General features: G+C 34.5%; 1 long non-coding RNA gene and 1 pseudogene across 1 annotated transcript; one reads left to right on the top strand and one right to left on the bottom strand.

Moving 5' to 3' along the window:
* Nucleotides 1–320: 320 nt before the first annotated feature.
* On the bottom strand, nucleotides 321–426 carry LOC137811535 (small nucleolar RNA R71; annotated as a pseudogene).
* A 15068-nt stretch (nucleotides 427–15494) lies between these two features.
* Nucleotides 15495–15705, top strand: LOC137819985 (uncharacterized). Its single transcript, XR_011082528.1, has 2 exons — nucleotides 15495–15553; nucleotides 15632–15705. It is a non-coding gene; the product is annotated as an uncharacterized lncRNA (long non-coding RNA).
* The last annotated feature ends 2724 nt before the right edge of the window (nucleotides 15706–18429 follow it).

Genomic DNA, 18429 nt, shown 5'->3' with positions numbered 1-18429 from the left:
TTATTCTAGTATCGCAATACCTGCTACCGCTAAGGCCTTGGAAATAAATCCCAATTTTCTTACTCTTATCAGTGCCCATCAATTCACAGCAATGGAGCATGAAGATCCATATTCACATTTGAATACATTTTATGAATTGGTGGGAGTAATGGGCTTTGAATCAGATGATGTTGATAATGTTTGTATGCGCTTGTTTCCTTTTTCATTGGCAGGAAAAGCTAAGGATTGGCTTAGTTCACTTCCAAATCAGAGCCTGACGAGCTGGGAGGATGTAGAAGAAAAATTTCTGCAAAGATTTTTTCTAATCTCTCGCTACATTAAAGCTAAGTCTGAAATCTCTATGTTCAGACAAGGAGCAGAGGAGTCTTTTTGTGAGACATGGGAAAGATTTAAGATGATATTGAGAAAATGCCCAAATCATGGGTTTGAAGACATTGCTCAACTGAGCATATTCATTAATGGTCTCAAATTTGATATGAAGATGCTCTTAGATGCCGCAGCTGGTGGCACAATGATGACTCTTGATGCCGAACAAGCAACGAGGATTATTAATGGATTGGCATCAACAGATTCTCAAGACCAGTATGATGGACGAAGTACTCGGAAGAAAGGATGGATTGAAGATACATTATTGGCTCAAAATCAAATTTTGACACAACAGGTTGAGCAGTTAACCACACAAATGGCGAAATTGCCTCAACAATTACATGTTATTCAAAGGCAGAATCAAGAATTAAGGTGCGAATTGTGTGGAGGTGAGCATTCCAGTGAGCAATGTGCTTACCAAAATATTTCTTTTGAAGAAAAAGCGTTTTACATGGAAGATCAAGGAAAGCAAGGAACTTTTCAACAACTCCAACTATTAGATCATGTGTCCCAAGAGAGAATGAGCAAAATGGAAGATTCTACAAAAAAATTTACACACAGTATGTTGGTTGTGCAGAAGAACGTTGGGAATTTTGAGACACAAATTAAGCAACTTACACAAGAGTTGAGGGAACTCAGGGAGAAATGTAAGTCAATCACTACAAGAAGTGGAGTAGTTGTAGGAAAGGGGATTGGTGATAATCTACAAAGTAAGGAAAGAGACATAGAGAGTGAAGAAAGAAAAATTGATAGGGAAGAAAAAAAAGAAGAGGAAGAAAAAAACAAGAGTGAAGAGGGAGAAGTGAAAGAAAAAAATGAGAGGGTACAGGAAGAAAAGAAAAAAAAGGAAAAAGAGAATGAAAAAAGAAGTGTTCCAATTGTAGATTTACCTTATCCACATGCTCTCTCCGGAAAGAATATAGAAGGACAGTTTATCAGATTCTGTGAAATTCTAAAACAACTAGAGATAAGTATTTCGTTCATTGAAGCTTTGGAACAAATGCCTACTTATGCCAGATTTATGAAGGATTTGTTGACCAAGAAGAGAAGATTAAAAGAACAAGGAATTGTGGAGCTAGAAGCAGGATGTAGTGCCATTATTAAAAAATCATTGCCACAAAAATCTAAAGATCCTGGGAGTTTTACTTTGCCAGTCACAATAGGAAATTTTACAGTGGCCAAAGCATTACTAGATCTTGGGGCAAGCATAAATCTGATGCCACTATCTATGTTGAAGAAAATCGGGGATGTTGAAATTCTGCCTACAAGGATGACACTGCAATTAGCTAACAGATCAATAAAATATCCACATGGGATAGTAAATGATCTTTTGGTGAAGGTAGACAAATTTTACTTCCCAGTTGATTTTGTGATCATGGACATAGAGGAAGATGTTGAAGTATCTCTTATTCTTGGACGCCCATTTATGAAGACTGCAAAAATTATGATTGATGTGGATGAAGGAAAGTTGAAGGTTCGAGTGCAGGATGAAGAAGTTAGCTTTGATGTATTTGAAGCAATGAAACATCCGATTGATCAGAATGATTGTTTTAGGATGGATGCACTGGATGAACTGTATTTGGAAAATCACAGAGAAATATTTATAGATGATTCATTGATGAAAGCAGTCTTAAATGATAATGAAAATTGTGAGGACTGTGGGGAGAAGGAAGTCAAGGAATGTTTGTTAGAGCTGGGAAAGACAAAAGAAGTTCAACAAGGGATTTTTGATGAATTAGAACTGAACAAAGCCAACACCCCTCAGAAAATAGAGTTGAAACAGTTGCCAACTCATTTGAAATATGTTTTTCTTGAAGAAAATGGGGAGAAACCAATTATCATAAGCAACCATTTATCCAAAGAGGAACAACAAAAGTTGATAAAAGTGTTGATGGCAAATAAAGAAGCTATAGGATGGACATTTGCTGACTTGAAAGGTATAAGCCCAACATATTGCATGCATAAAACTCACATGGAGCAAGATTTCAAACCTGTGGCTCAACCACCAAGGCGCTTAAATCCTTCCATGAAGGAGGTTGTTAGAAAGGAGGTACAAAAGCTTTTAGAAGCAGGAATGATTTATCCCATTTCAGACAGTGCGTGGGTTAGTCCGGTACAGGTGGTACCTAAGAAAGGAGGTATGACAGTTATTTATAACGAAAAAAATAAATTAATTCCTACAAGAACTGTTACAGGATGGAGGATGTGCATTGATTATAGGAAACTGAATCAAGCTACGCGGAAAGATCATTATCCATTACCTTTTATGGATCAAATGTTAGAAAGATTGGCAGGTAAAGAATATTATTGTTTTTTGGATGGTTATTCAAGATTTAATCAAATTGTGGTTAATCCAGAAGATCAAGAGAAGACAACATTTACTTGCCCATTTGGCGTTTTTGCTTATCGAAAAATGGCATTTGGTTTATGTAATGCGCCAACAACTTTCCAAAGGTGTATGTTTGCTATTTTCGCAGATATGATTGAGAAATGCATTGAAGTTTTTATGGATGACTTTTCTGTGTTTGGATCTTCTTTTGATGATTGTTTAGCTAATCTTGATCTCGTACTGAAGCGATGTGTGGAGACAAATCTTGTGCTAAATTGGGAGAAATGTCATTTCATGGTCACTGAAGGAATTGTCTTAGGCCATAAAATTTCTCATAAAGGGCTGGAGGTAGATAAAGCAAAAGTTGATGTCATTGAGAAGTTACCTCCACCAGTCAACATCAAAGGAATTAGAAGTTTTCTAGGGCATGCTGGATTTTACAAAAGATTTATTAAAGATTTCTCCAAGATTTCAAAGCCCCTGTGCAACCTTCTCAATAAGGATACTCCTTTTAAATTTGATGATAATTGTTTAACTGCTTTTAATATCTTGAAAGAAAAACTCATTTCTACACCTATCATAACTGTTCCTGATTGGAAACTTAATTTTGAGATAATGTGTGATGCTAGTGATTATGCAATAGGAGCAGTTTTAGGACAAAGGAAAGAAAGAATTTTTCAAGTAATACACTATGCAAGTAAAGTTTTGAATGAAACTCAAAGTAATTACACCACAACAGAAAAAGAACTACTAGCTATAGTGTATGCACTTGTGAAATTTCGATCTTATTTGATAGGTTCTAAAGTCATTGTTTTCACTGATCATGCTGCAATAAAATATTTATTGAATAAAGCAGATTCTAAGCCAAGACTTATACTGATGTGAATGTAACTACAAGAACACATGATTCTTGACATTCTTAGGAGCAACTTGAGCTGGATTTGAAAGGCACTTTACTTTAGAATTGGATCAATGTTCTAATTCAAGAACTCACCAAAACTTAGCACCAACCAAGACTCATATGGAAGTCCATGTATTGTCAAATTGAATCAAACACAAGAAATGAAGAACAAGAATTAAAAACTGGACAGAATTGAAAAGCTAGCTACTGAACCGAAAAGAAACAAATAACAAAGCTGGAAAAGTAAATGTAAACGGTAGAAAATGAAGGAAGAACACTAGGCATTAAAACTACCGAATGGAAAATTGAAGAAAAGGAAGAAGAACACTTATAGGAAGATGCTTGCTGGATTTTGAGAATTGGAAGAAGCCATTCACGCCACTTGGAACCTTGAACCAAGATAAGTGATGGAGTGCCACCACTTGAAGCTCACCATAGCTCACAAGATAAGGCAAAGAAGAGGAAGACTCAAAACTCACAAATTCTCTCCCAAATTGAGTATAGTCTCTCTACTATAAAATTCCAATCTGAATTGTGAAGGACCTAAGCCCTCCTTTTATAGGAGTAAGGGCTGGTCATTTACATAGCTTATTCCCTAAGCTACCCAAAAAACTCCTAAGATCACACCCCCCTTACTAAGCTCACTCCCCAAGCTCCTAGAATTTGCTAAACTAAAGCCTAAAGATGCTTTTACAAAAGAGGTGTCTCATGTTTCCCTCTAAGCACCTTTCTAAACATTATTCTATATTATTTACAATTTAAAAGAAACTATAAAGAGAGATATTTAATATGAAGCCTATTATTTGAGAGTTTGTAGACTTCTTTATCTTTAGGCTTGATCTTCTCTTTGACTTCTTTTAATTTGTGAGAAGACTAGAAGGAAGAACTTCAAATGTGTAGGTGAAAATCCTCTTCCTTCATTAATAAAATCCTCTCCTAGTGGATATTCATCATATACGATGGATTTTATTATATACGATGGATAGTTTTGTTGCAGGAATTTTATTTGGAGATCAAAGATAAGAAAGGATGTGAGAACAATGTAGCAGATCATTTATCAAGACTAGCAAATGATGAGGTAACCACATTAGAGCCGGAGGTTCTTGCTGAATTTCCAGATGAGAAGCTACTGATAATCAAAAAGAGGCCATGGTTTGCAGACATGGCCAATTTTAAAGCTATTGGAACAATCCCGGAGAATTTTGACTGGCATCAAAAAAGAAAATTTTTTAAGGATGCCAATCATTATGTGTGGGATGATCCTCATTTGTTTAAAATGGGTGCAGATAATTTGCTGAGAAGATGTGTTTCTTCAGATGAAGCAAATAAAATTATATGGCAATGCCATAATTCAGCATATGGAGGACATTTTAATGGGGAAAAGACAGCTGCAAAAATTCTTCAATCAGGTTTTTTATGGCCTTCGTTGTTTAAAGATACACATGCATTAGTACAAAGATGTGATAGGTGTCAAAGGACAGGAAGCATTTCTAGAAGACATGAGATGCCATTACAAAATATTCAAGAAATTAAAGTCTTTGATTCTTGGGGCATTGATTTTATAGGGCCTTTGCCATCTTCTTTTTCAAATGAATATATACTAGTGGCAGTTGAGTATGTTTCTAGATGGGTGGAAGCAATTCCAGCACAACATGCAGATTCCAAGACAGTCATCAAATTTCTTAAAAGGAATATTTTTTGCAGATTTGGCACTCCAAGAGTATTGATAAGTGATGGTGGGTCTCATTTTTGTAATATCCAATTGAAGAAAGTGTTAGAGCATTATGGGGTTAGTCATAAAGTAGCATCAGCCTACCACCCACAGACAAATGGGCAAGCACAAGTTTCTAACAGAGAAATCAAGAAAATATTAGAGAAAACAGTGGTTGCATCAAGGAAAGATTGGTCAATCAAACTTGATGAAGCTCTGTGGGCGTATAGAACGACATTTAAAACTCCTATTGGCCTTTCCCCATTTCAGATGATTTATGGGAAAGCTTGTCATCTTCCGGTGGAATTAGAGCATAAAGCATATTGGGCATTAAAAACACTAAATTTAGATGCTAAAGCGGCTGGGGAAAAGAGAAAACTGGAAATCCATGAACTTGAAGAGATGAGGTTAAACGCATATAGTTCCTCAAAGCTTTATAAGGAACGCACAAAGAAATATCATGACAAGAAGATTGTGGAAAGAAATTTTTACCCTGGGCAATCTGTGCTTTATTCAACTCTAGATTGAAACTTTTTCCTAGAAAGTTAAAATCTAAATGGTCAGGTCCTTATGTTGTGAAAGAGGTAAAGCCTTATGGAGCAATAGAGTTAGAAGAACCAAAATCACACAAAAGTTGGGTTGTAAATGGTCAGAGGGTAAAGCCTTACTTGGGTAATGAACAGGAAACACTCACTATGTTAATCCTTTTAGATGACTCATAAAGACATAGGCGTCAAACTATATGACGTTAAAAGAGCGCTTATTGGGAGGCAACCCAGTCCACATTTTAGTTTTATATTGTTTTATTACCTTTGCTGATTTTATATATAAAAAAAGTAAATAATAATAATAATAAAAAAAAAAAATCCTATATGCCTCCTAATCATTTTGCAGGTTATGTATTTTTGACCTGGGGACAGGTTCTATTATTCAGGGGGGCAGATCCAGCAAATGAAGAAAGACTGTAGATAAAATTTTTAACAAAATGCTGGATGACTTCTTAAGAAGAGAGGATTGAACAAAAATATGGTTTTATCTCTCTAATTCTCTTTTCTTTTCAGTTATTTGAATTTTTTCTTATTTTATTTATTTTATTTTTCGGTTATTTTGTTTTCTGTTTATTTGCTTATTTGTTTGGTTTGTTTTTATTGCTTATTTTGAATAAATTTCCTGTTTTATTAGTTTGGTAATTTTAAGTCTTGAATTATCTTTCTTGACTAAATTTCATTTTTAATTTTTTTGTTTTCTAGTTTATTTTTTTTTCAAATAAAAAAGAACTAGAATAGTAATTTTGAATTGTGGAAAAAAGAATTTGTGTTTAAATATTAAATAGTGAGATGAATTAGACACATGTTAGAAAAGAAAATATGATTGAATCCCTATTCAAATGTAGTTCAAATATGATACATGAAAATTTAACAGGATGATTGATTAGGACAGATAATGACAAGACAAAAAGGAATGAGACCATTTAAACCAAGTGAGTGTGTGAACCTTAAACAGTTTTGAGAGTTTTACTGATGAATTGACAGTTGTGGTTGCTTAATTTTTATTTTTGTTGCATCATAAAAGAGCATGAAGATGATTGAGGCATTTGTTTGTGTTAATTAGGAGCCAGGGCCAAAAAGCCAACCTTTATATTAGAATTTCATTTTTTTTATATCCCCTTTGGGCTAGGAAAATTTTTGTTAATATTGCACCTTAACCTTTATTGATATAATTTTCTACCCTTTAGCATGTCTAAGGAAGGAGAACATAGATGCAATACATATAGAAAAGGAAATGGTTGGTTCTGATTTTGAAAGTTCAAAAAGTTGAAAATAGGAAGAATCTTTTCCTATTATTGAAAACAAAACTAAAAAAAGAAGAGAAACAGAAGAAGAAAAAGAAATAAAAAAAAGATAAAAAATTCATGAAAATCATGAAAAGAAAGAAAATGAGGAAAAAGGTGACATCGAAAGAAAGTGGTAATTAGATAACATATATGTTCTCTATAATTGAATTGTAGGTATGTTCTTCTTCTTTAAGATGTGCATTTTGTTATCTAAGAAAAACCAATATTTTTTGGAAGCCCAGCCTCATTACAACCATGGAAAAGACCTCAAGATTCATGTTTCTAATATGTTTGTGATTTGAAGATGAAATGAAAAGCAACTGTGATTTGTTATGATTCAGTGAAAATATAGAGAAACACTTACCCGTGAGCATATGAGAAGATATTCCTTGATGAATTGTCATTTATTTGTTTTGATTTGATCCTGGAAAATTGATTGTGTCTATAATTTTCTATATTTGAATTTGGAAGCATAATAAGTTTCTAATTTGATTTGTTGTTTAGTGAATTAAGCTGTTTGATTTTTAAATTCAAATATATTCATTCACTTTGCTTGAGGACAAGCAAGATTCTAAGTTGGGGAGAGTGATAAGTGTCTAATTTCAGTAATATTTCATATTAAAATATAGGCACTTATGAGGATTTATTGCTAATTTACATATAAAATAATCCTTAATTTATGAATTTATACCTTTTTACATTTTTTATGATCTTTATTTGAATAAGAGTATTTTATTCCCAAATTTGGTGTTAATTGCAGATTTCTAAGGAAGATTAGAGATTTGGATTAAAGATGAATGATTGGAGCTAAAAAGATAGAGATAGAAGGTCCCAGAATGGAAAAAGATGCAAAGAAAGATTGGGCCCTTTTTATGTTTTATCATTTAGCCCATTAGCGCGACACAATAAACAACCTAACCCTAGAAAACTAGGATAAATAGAGGGCTAGAGGCTCAACCATAGGCCAGCAGATTGAGAGGAAAACACCATAGAGTGAATTGTAACCCAATTGGGAGAATGGAAGGTGATAGAAGTATGCGTGGCTAATTCTACCATTTGGGATTGGGAGTAATCTGCTCAAACTCTTATGTATTGAGGTGATATCTTATATATTAATATTCAGTTCTTGATTGATTATTGGTATTGTTGTTTTACTTTTATTTTTCTGTGACAAATTGAGAATCTTAAATCTGACCGGGAGGTATTTTTAGGGTTTGGACCTAAACAACAATACTTAGCATATTTGAGTGCTAGGAATAAACTTGAAATGTTAATTGCTATTAACGTATGAGCTTTGTTCGAAGTTGTTCTTATAATAATGTGAAGGATCGATAGTTAGGGAACATTCTTAAGGATTTTATATGCGAGGAATCGATATAAATGATTTTTATACGAGCATCAATTTCAATTAAAAACTTAATATTGACATCCTAATCAAAATACATGAGAGTGAGAGAGATGAAACCTAATCCCTATTTTTCCAATTGAAACAACTAATTCTTTGTTTGTTTTCTTATTGATCATCGCCAACCCAACCACTTTCAGTACACTTTTAATTGTTTTGTTTTATATTTAGCGATTATTGTACTTGATAATTCACTGTTCCTTGTGGGATCGATATCCGTCCTTAGGGACAATTATTACTTTTGACAAAGCGGTGCACTTGCCGTAAAAAGTCATCAATCCTGCTTAGGCGAGTTTGGGCGAGCTTTGGTGAGTAATGGTGCATTCCAACTTTCCCTTTTTACCTTTGTATATTCTCCTTTTGCCTAATCATCTCCATTCTTCCCTAAAATCCTGAAATTAACACAAATTTAGAAATAAATCGTTCTTATTCAAATTAAAATCACAAAATATGTAAAAAGGTATAAATTCATAAATTAGGGGTTATTTTATGTTTATTTATCAATTAATATCCATAAGTACCTGTATTTTAATATGAAATATTACTGAAATTTGGCACTTATCAGTCCTTTATTAAAGTTTCATTTGAAAAGAAATGTAACCATAATGCTTATGTATGTTTTGAATCAAATTTATCTGAAGTTCCACATAATACTTGGTGGATTGATTCTGGATATACAACTCATGTTTCTAATATGATGCAAAGATTCATTTCAACTTGGATCATAAATTGAAATGAGAAGTTTTTTCTGCACGGGGAATAGAGTGAAGGTTCTAATGGAAGCTATCGGGACTTATTGTTTAATTCTAGAAACTGGATTTTATTCAGACTTGTTTGATGCTTTTTATGTACCTAATACTTCTAGGAATTTAGTTTCCTTGTCTCAACTTGATGTTGTTTTAGTCTGTATAAGCGTACTTGTATGATTGAATTTGGTACACTTTATGATGATTTATATAAATTGAATCTTGATAATTTAAATGTTGAAACTCTTATGATCTTGCATCATAATGTTGACACTAAATGTAGTTTAATGAATGGATATTTTGCTTACTTGTGGCATAAATGTATGAGACACATTTACAAAGAAAGGATGCAATTATTAGTAAAGAATGAAAAACTTCCAAACACTGGTGCAGAAAGACAAAACGAGTGCGGCTATTTTAAATTTATAAGGACGGTTGTATAGTCGCATTTGATCAGCACGCACTTGTATATCGAAGAGATAAGAGTGCGACTATATAGCCGCACTTGTAAATACCATTTATAAGTGTGGCTATTTCTAAATTTGCTATATAGCCGCACTTGTATATGCCAAAACATTAAAAAAAAAATTCAAAAAATTTAAAACATCGTCAATCTTGTGTGAAGGCAACGTTGATGAAGAGTGGCACGGGAGCGCCAGCAACGACGACGACAGCGGAAGCAGTGGCGGACTAGGAAGCAGCGACGGAGCAAACCAAAAAATCCACAAGAACCCACAAAGGCAATGAAAGAGTACTGAGAAATGCAAGAAACCAAACAATGTAAGAAAAATGAAAAATATTTATACATGAAGAGTGGCACGGGAGCGCCAGCAGCGGCGACGGATAGGGAAGCAACCACGGAGCAATGACTACCAGCCAATGAAATAGTGCTTCGAGATCACCAATGCAAGGAAAAAAACATATATAGGAAAAACGAAAACATCTATGCATATATTTGTGAAGATGAAGAGGAAGAAAAAGAGCTCAAGAAACTTACATTGGCATAAATGGAATGCAGATGCAGTAGAAGGAGATGAACTTAGAGCGCAAACACGAAACGAAAGCAAAGATGAGAAAGAAAGTATGAAATTGTGAGTGGCGCACTTCAAAATTTAGGGCAAAAAAGGATTTACAAATGCGGCTAAAGGTAAAACCGCATTCGTAAATCAAAACGTTTTGATTTACAAGTGTGGCTATACAAATAGCCGCATTCGTAAATCAAGCGCTTTGATTTACAAGTGCGGCTATACAAATAGCCGCATTCGTAAATCAAACGCTTTGATTTACAAGTGCGGTTATACAAATAGCCGCATTCGTAAATCAAAGCGCTTGATTTACGAATGTGGCTATACAAATAGCCGCATTTGTAAATCAAAATAATTTCAAAAATGCCACCGCGTTTTTTACAAAAGCGGGTAGCGCAAAAGCCGCACTAAATAAAGAGTACCCTTTTCTTCTTTTTGCACTAGTGAAATTTAGATTTTACTGATCTTAATGTATGTGTGAATTGTATTAGAGACAAACAAACAAAACACAAAAAGAAAAGAGCCACAAGAAACACTCAACTTTTTGAAATTATACACAATGATATATGTCGACCTTTTGATGTAAATTATTTGAACAAAGAAAGGTACTTTATCAACTTTATTGATGATTTTTCACGTTATGGTTGTCTATTTACTACATGAGAAATCTAAAGTAGTGAAATGCCTTAGAAATTTATAAAAAGGAAGTGGAAAGACAATTAGTTAGAAAGATTAAAATTATTAGGTCAGATAGAGGTCGTGAATATTATGGAAGATATGATGAAAGTGAAAAACACCCTGGTCCATTTGTTACATTCCTTGAGAAACGTGGTATTTGTGCTCAATACACAATGTCAGGTACACCACAACAAAATGTTGTGTTAGAAAGGCATAATCAAACCTTATTGGATGTGGTTAGGCACATGTTAAGTAATCATATTTACGTATATCATTGTGGATGTATGCTTTAAAAATTTCAATGTATTTGTTAAATATGGTTCCTAGTAACGCAATTCAAAAGACACCTTTTGAATTATGGACATGTAGGAAACCTAGTTTTAGACACCTGCATGTTTAGGGCTGTCAAACAAAAAATAGAATATACAATCCGCAAGAAAAAAATATGGATGCAAGAACAATTAGTGCATATTTCATTGGTTATCCAACAAAGTAAAAAAGGTATACGTTTTACGATCCTATACATAATACAAGAACTCTTTAAACTAGAAATGTTCGGTTCATTGAGAATGGTGAAACTAGTGAGAGTGAAGCTTCACAAAATGTGAAGATTAAGGAAGATTAAGGAAGTTAAGTACAAATTCCTTTAACTAGTACCTTTACTTTAGGAATTTTTGTTCCTCATCTTGTTGATCTTGTTGAATCACACAACGATTAAGAAGAAAACCAAATTAATGATCCCGAAATTAACAATGAACCTGTAGTAGAACAACAACAAGAAATAATATTAAGATATCAAAGAGAAAGAAAATCCGCTCTTTCGAATGATTTTGTGATTTATCTACAAGTGTCAGAAAATTACATAAGCCTTGATAATGATCAATTTTCATTTTCAGAAGTCATCAATTGTGATAATTCTAAGTGGTTAAATGCAATGAAGGATGAGCTTCAATCAATGATACAAAATGATGTGTGGGACCTTACGAAATTGCTAGAAGGATGCAAAATAGTTGGGTGTAAATGGGTCTTTAAGACTAAATGTGACTTTCATGACAATATCGAACGTTACAAGGCTCAACTTGTTGCCAAATATTTTACTTAAAAGGATGACATTGACTATAAGGAAACATTTTCACTTGTTTCTAAGAAAGATTCCTTTAGAATTATCATGGCATTAATAGCTCATTATGATCTTGAGTTGCATATATGAATGTTAAAACTACCTTTTTTAATGTAAATTTAAAAGAGGATGTTTATATGGACCAACCAATGAGGTCCATTGAAGAAGGAAAGGAAAGGAACACATGGTGTGTGAACTTAAGAAATCAATATATGGACTTAAACAAGCTTACGGGCAATGATACCTTAAGTTCAGTGATACTATTATGTCATTTGGTTTTAAAGGAAAACATTGTTGATTAGTACATATATCTGAAGGTCAGTGGGAGCAAGTTTATATTTCTGATTGTGTATGTTGATGATAAAATCTGGGACATATTTGGAATAAAGATATCTACTTCATAATTTAAAATAGAGAAAGGAATCATTTGATAATTGCAAAACAATATCATGAGGCAAATTTCAAATCCGATTTTTGCAAATAAAAGAAGATTATACAATAGACTTCAAAGGAAGAATGAGGGGAGCTATTGGATCATGTCTCATAGCCACACAACACACTCTAAACCTAGTATTATTTTCTTTTTTTGTATTATTCTTGTTTTTCCTCTACATAGAAGGCTAAACTCATTTTGGTTGATTCCTTTGTAATTCCCCATTAAGTTCTAAGGTTCTAATCAATAAAAGTTTTCTTTTTTAATTTTTTGTACCAGTTGTTTTAATTTGTTGATTTTCTGGAAAATTGGTTTTTGTGAGAGGTTGTACTTGAATGCATGATTGAAAGTCTTCCTTGTCTTAAAATTTGGTTTCTTAGTCAATTTGCATTGTTATGGTTAATTTCTTGGATGCATGATTCATGGGAGATGACAAAAAGATCCTATGAGTACACACATGGATACAAGTGAAGTATTAAATACATTAGTAGATGCATGTTTTGCTAATAAGATTCAGTAGAATTGGATATATAGTACTGACCCAAAAAATTGTGTACAATGTTAAACTGATAAATAATGTACTAGGCATTTACAACCACTTTCCATTCATGCAAGGGCAAAAAAATAAAAAAAAATACAATAAACACATCAACTCACAATACGACTAAGAATTTCTCCTTATTTTCCTTTAATATGTTGTCCAAGGTGTTTACATAATAGAGGTCTTACACGAATTTTGAGTACGTGTTTCATTCGGGAGAACATGTTACTTTTTTCAATTCCCCCACCTTGTTCATCTTCTCCTGCGTCAATATCATTAACGTCGTTCATTTGTTGATGTGTATCATCCATTGAGAACAATTCAAGTACTAGAGAAGGAATATCATGTGGAACAAAAAATTTCCTTCCACTTATCAATTGTTGTAACTCCTTCACATTGTTTTGCAACCATGTCACGGAAATCATCACGATTGAATTGGTTCGATAGCAAAGTCAAACTAGTTTCAAATCCTTTCATAAACACTAAGTGTAAAACAACCAATTGAAACGATAAAACAACTAGTTGTTTTTCCACTTCTCTTTGAAAACAACTCTTTCAATTGGATTTAAATCAAACAACTTTGGATCAATTCTTTGAGTGGATTACAAATTCAAACTACCCAGAACACACACAGAAACCTATCATCAAAGACTTCAAGCAATCCACATAGATTTGGAGACATCAAAGCTAATGTTCAACAGGTATAATTGTTAGTATTAAAATTATTGAGTTTCTTACTGTTATACCTGTTGGAGGATTGGTTCTTATTGTTGTTTTTCTTCAAGAACTTACTGAATTTCCTGGTCAGCAAGCTAAGTGTTTATCCATCACTATCCTCACTTGATTTTTGATAGTTTTTGTGACCAACAGTCTTCAAAGTAATGCTTCTCACATTCTTGTTTTCATGCTCTTGATCATTCATCCTATTCATCTCCAATTCATGTTCTCTAAGCTTTCCAAACAAGGAAGTTGTTGTCAAGGTTGTTAAATCTTTGGATTCAGATATGACTGTGACTTTGGGCTGCCAAGATCTGTCTAAACACTTGAGGATCTTGATATTGAGTTCCTCCCTTTCAAAGGTCTTTCCTATGCTAATGAGATGGTTGACAGTATGAGTGTATCTTTTTTGAACATCAATAACGGTCTCCCTTTTTTGCATTCTGAACATCTCATACTCCTGGATTATAGCATGCTTTCTTGATCTCTTTACATTATTGGTTCCTTCATGAGTAACTTCAAGAATATCCCACATTTCTTTTGCTAAAACACATTGTGATACCCTGAAAAACTCATCAGAATTTAGATAAAATGTTATCATGTTCTTAGCAATACAATCAAACTTAGCATTTTTGTTTTCAGACTCAGTCCATTGGGACCAAGGTTTTTCAATAGAAATATAATATTTTTCAGCTTTTGGAATAAAAGGTCTATTTTCAATGGCATCACAAATTCCTTTATCAATTGATTCCACAAAGATATTCATTTTTACCTTTCAAAACTGATAACTCAAACCATAAAACAGAGGTGGCCTGTTAATTGAAGCACCCCTAGAGGATAGTTTTTCAGCCATGAAAAAAGATTTTACAATCAAAAACTTCAATGACTTTCAAGAACTTAGCTCTTAATGCCAATTGTTAGAATTATAGGCTTTAAACAAGAGGGAGGTGCATTGCTTATGAAAGATTTTCGCAAATGTTTAAGGTAGGATGAAAGCCAATGAGGAATTAATGAAGTAGGAATCAGTTTAGCCAAAATCAAAATTATTTTTACTGTGATTTCAGAAAATCAACGGTTGTTTTTGCAAAACAATCAATTGTTTTTATCAACAGTGTTAAAAACAAGGCAATAACAGGCAATAACAGATTTAAAGGAGAGAAGGGATAGAAAGATCAACACAGAGATTTTATACTGGTTCACTCTTTACCAATAGCTACATCCAGTCCTCAGAAACCTATGAGATTCCACTAAGCAATCAAAAACCTTGATTACATACAACACACAAAAGTTGTGATCTTGAACCCTTCAAGAATACACACCACCTTTGGCAAACAACACCACAAATCTCAAAACACCCTGTAAATCTGCACTACACCAGTCTTTACATAAATACAGTAATCAGATGAAAGAATGGAATACACATGGAAATGATCAAAGATCAAAACAAACTTGATACAACACAATCTTACTCCTCTCTTAGAAAAGATCCAGAGCTTGAAGCAATCTTGGAAAAATTGATTTGAAAGTGTTATCTTAAAAGTCCTTTACAACTAGGAGCGTAAAACAAATTATATAAACTTCAATCAGTTGTTAAAAAACATTTAAAGCAAGAGCCAAAATAGTTTTAAATTAGGAGGAGGCGTTTAGATCGCAAGAAGCAACATTCAGATAGAAATGTTTTGCAGCGGTTTGTTTTTGGGAAAAGGAAGGTCGGAAAATCTGCATTATTGAATTCTTTTATTGGAAGGTTTTTCCTTTTTTGTGTTACCTTGATGTTATAGTTTCCAACACCTTATACCTTACTATTGTTGAATCAATAATGCAGGCCATATTCTGAAAGTTACAATCCAACCAATGAAGATCATTATGGTGTAAATGTTGTTGATATTTCAATGGTAAGATACTTGGTTGTCATCTTTCGTTAGCTACTAGTACTACTTATTGGGAAAAAAAAATTGTCTTTCTCACCTGTTGCAGTACCTGCTACCTGCTCCTATTTTATTCATTTTATATATTTGAACTTTTGTTTCGTCTCTTGTAAATCTTATCTTTCGCAGGAAAACAAAAAATATGTTGTGCTGTGATAGACAACCCAGGCCCATTAGAAGCAAAGTAAAACCCATCAGATTTAGAGATTACATCTAGAAGCAATGAGTTGTCATTTTAGTGTAGGAAGAATATATTTCTATTATGCTTTATGCTTTCTTGAGGTACAACTGCCTCTTATAATGGCCTTCATGGTTGGAAAAAGGATAGGGAATAATATTATAGTTTTATCCTTATCTTAGTTAGTTCTTTCCTTAGCTTTTCTCCTTGTGTTCTGCTTCCTTCTATTTTCAACGTAACATTTTGGTGCTTTCATTGAACTCCCTACATGCCTCCCAAATCAACCAAGGATATGGAGGAAGCCCTTAAAGCCATCCTTGACAAACTAGCCAACCTTCAAGATGAACTACACACCACACAAGCAAACCAATTGGCTCTCCAAAGAGATCAGGAGTCCCGACAATCTGTCTGGGAATCCAAACAGGATATCCTCACTAATACCCTCCCTAGTTTTTCCCCCTTTGTCCTCACAAACCACCACACTCCCACCCCATACAAACCCTACTTCTCCTTTCCACCAATTTTCCCTGGATACCACTTCTTCTATTCCACAACCGATTGGGACCAACAACCACACAACCTACGCTACTACGACAAGTACAATCATTATGCCCCCTTCTTTTTCTCCTATACGACCACCAAAAATACAACTATCTTTCTTTGATGGCACTGACCCTTTAGATTGGTTATTCCAAGCTGACCAATTTTTTCAATTTCATAATATTCCTTGGGATGCTCGTTTGAATATGGCTACCTTCTACATGAGAGGTGATGCACTCAGTTGGTTTAAATGGATGTACCAAAATCATCAACTTACTGACTGGATTTCTTTTAGCCGTGTCCTAGAACTTCGCTTTGGGCCTTCAACATATGAAAATCATCAGGGCAAGCTGTTTAAGCTGCGCCAAACCTCCACAGTTGCGGAATATCAAAAACTGTTTGAGAAAATTTGCAACAAAGTGATGGGCTTACATCCAGAGATGATACTTAACTGTTTTATATTTGGCCTACTCCCGAAAATTCGAAGAGAAATAGCAGTTTTGCAACCCACTTCCATCACCTAGGCCATGGGCCTAGCCAAGCTTTTAGAATCTAAAATCCATGATTCTAAATGGTCTTTTCATTTATTCCATACCTTACCCCAACCATCCAATCATTTATTACCCTCACCACGTTCCTCTCCGTCTCCCACTACAACACCACATGTAACCCCTTCCATACCTATAAAAAACTCACATCAACCCAACTTCAAGAGCATAGAGCCGCTGGTTTGTGTTATAACTGTGATGAAAAAAAATTTCCAGGGCATAAGTGCACCACCCATCGTTTTCTTCTTTTACTAAGTCACAATTTTCCTGAAGAAAACACTATGGAAGATTATCCTACCACCTTCAACGACCAACCCACAAATACACCTACACACATTCACCTCTCCTTCCAAGCCTTATGTGGAGCTCCCTCAACCCATACTTTTACCTTTGATGGCTACATTGGGCATCTTCATGTTACCATTCTCATAGATACCGGAAGTTCCCATAACATTATTCAACCCCATTTGACCCTTCACCTTCAACTTTGCACCGTTTCTATCACACCTTTCTCAGTTATGGTTGGTAATGGCAACAAAATTCAGTGCTCCTCTTTTTGCCCAGATGTCCCTGTTTCTATACATACCTACACATTTCCCATTTCCTTTTACCTCTTACCTATCGAAGGGGCTGATGTTGTCTTGGGAATGGACTGGTTGTGTTCTTTGGGCCCCTTAATGGATGATTTTTCTAAGCCGCAACTATTTTTTACCCAGAATGGGTTACCCATTACACTACACGACGCTACAAATATGCTATGCAGTCAAGCTTCCTTCACTCATTTTTGTCACATGTTACACATAAATGTCATTTCTCTACATCTCTTCATTATTGACCCACTGCCATCACCATCCAGCCCTCACTGATTATTCAACCCCCCAACTATATCCCATCTTTTACAAACATATAGTTCAATTTTCTCTTCTCCCCATGGACTACCTCCACACATACCCCACAATCATCACATTCCCCTTATTCCACACTCAGCCCCAGTTAACATTAAACCCTACCGTTACCCACATGCTCACAAGCACACCATGACCTCCCTCATTCACGAAATGCTCAACGAAGGCATTATCTGCCCCAGCACAAGCCCTTTTTCATCCCCAGTTGTCCCCATAAAAAAGAAAGATGACACCTGGCGTTTTTGTGTGGATTATAGAGGTATAATCGCCATTACTATTAAAGACCGTTTTCCTATCCCAACTATTGATGAATTGTTGGATGAATTGACCATTGCCAAGGTTTTCACCAAAGTTGACCTACGTTCAGGTTACCACCAGATTTGAGTTAATTCTACAGATTGCCACAAGACCGCTTTTAGAACCTTTAATGGCCATTACGAGTTCTTAGTGATGCTTTTCAGCCTTGCTAATGCACCATCTACCTTCTAGGCAGCCATGAATGATTTACTCAGGCCCCATCTACG

Source organism: Phaseolus vulgaris, chromosome 11 (genome assembly GCF_000499845.2).
Source record: "Phaseolus vulgaris cultivar G19833 chromosome 11, P. vulgaris v2.0, whole genome shotgun sequence".
Lineage (NCBI taxonomy): Eukaryota > Viridiplantae > Streptophyta > Magnoliopsida > Fabales > Fabaceae > Phaseolus > Phaseolus vulgaris.
This window is presented reverse-complemented; position numbering and strand designations above follow the sequence as displayed.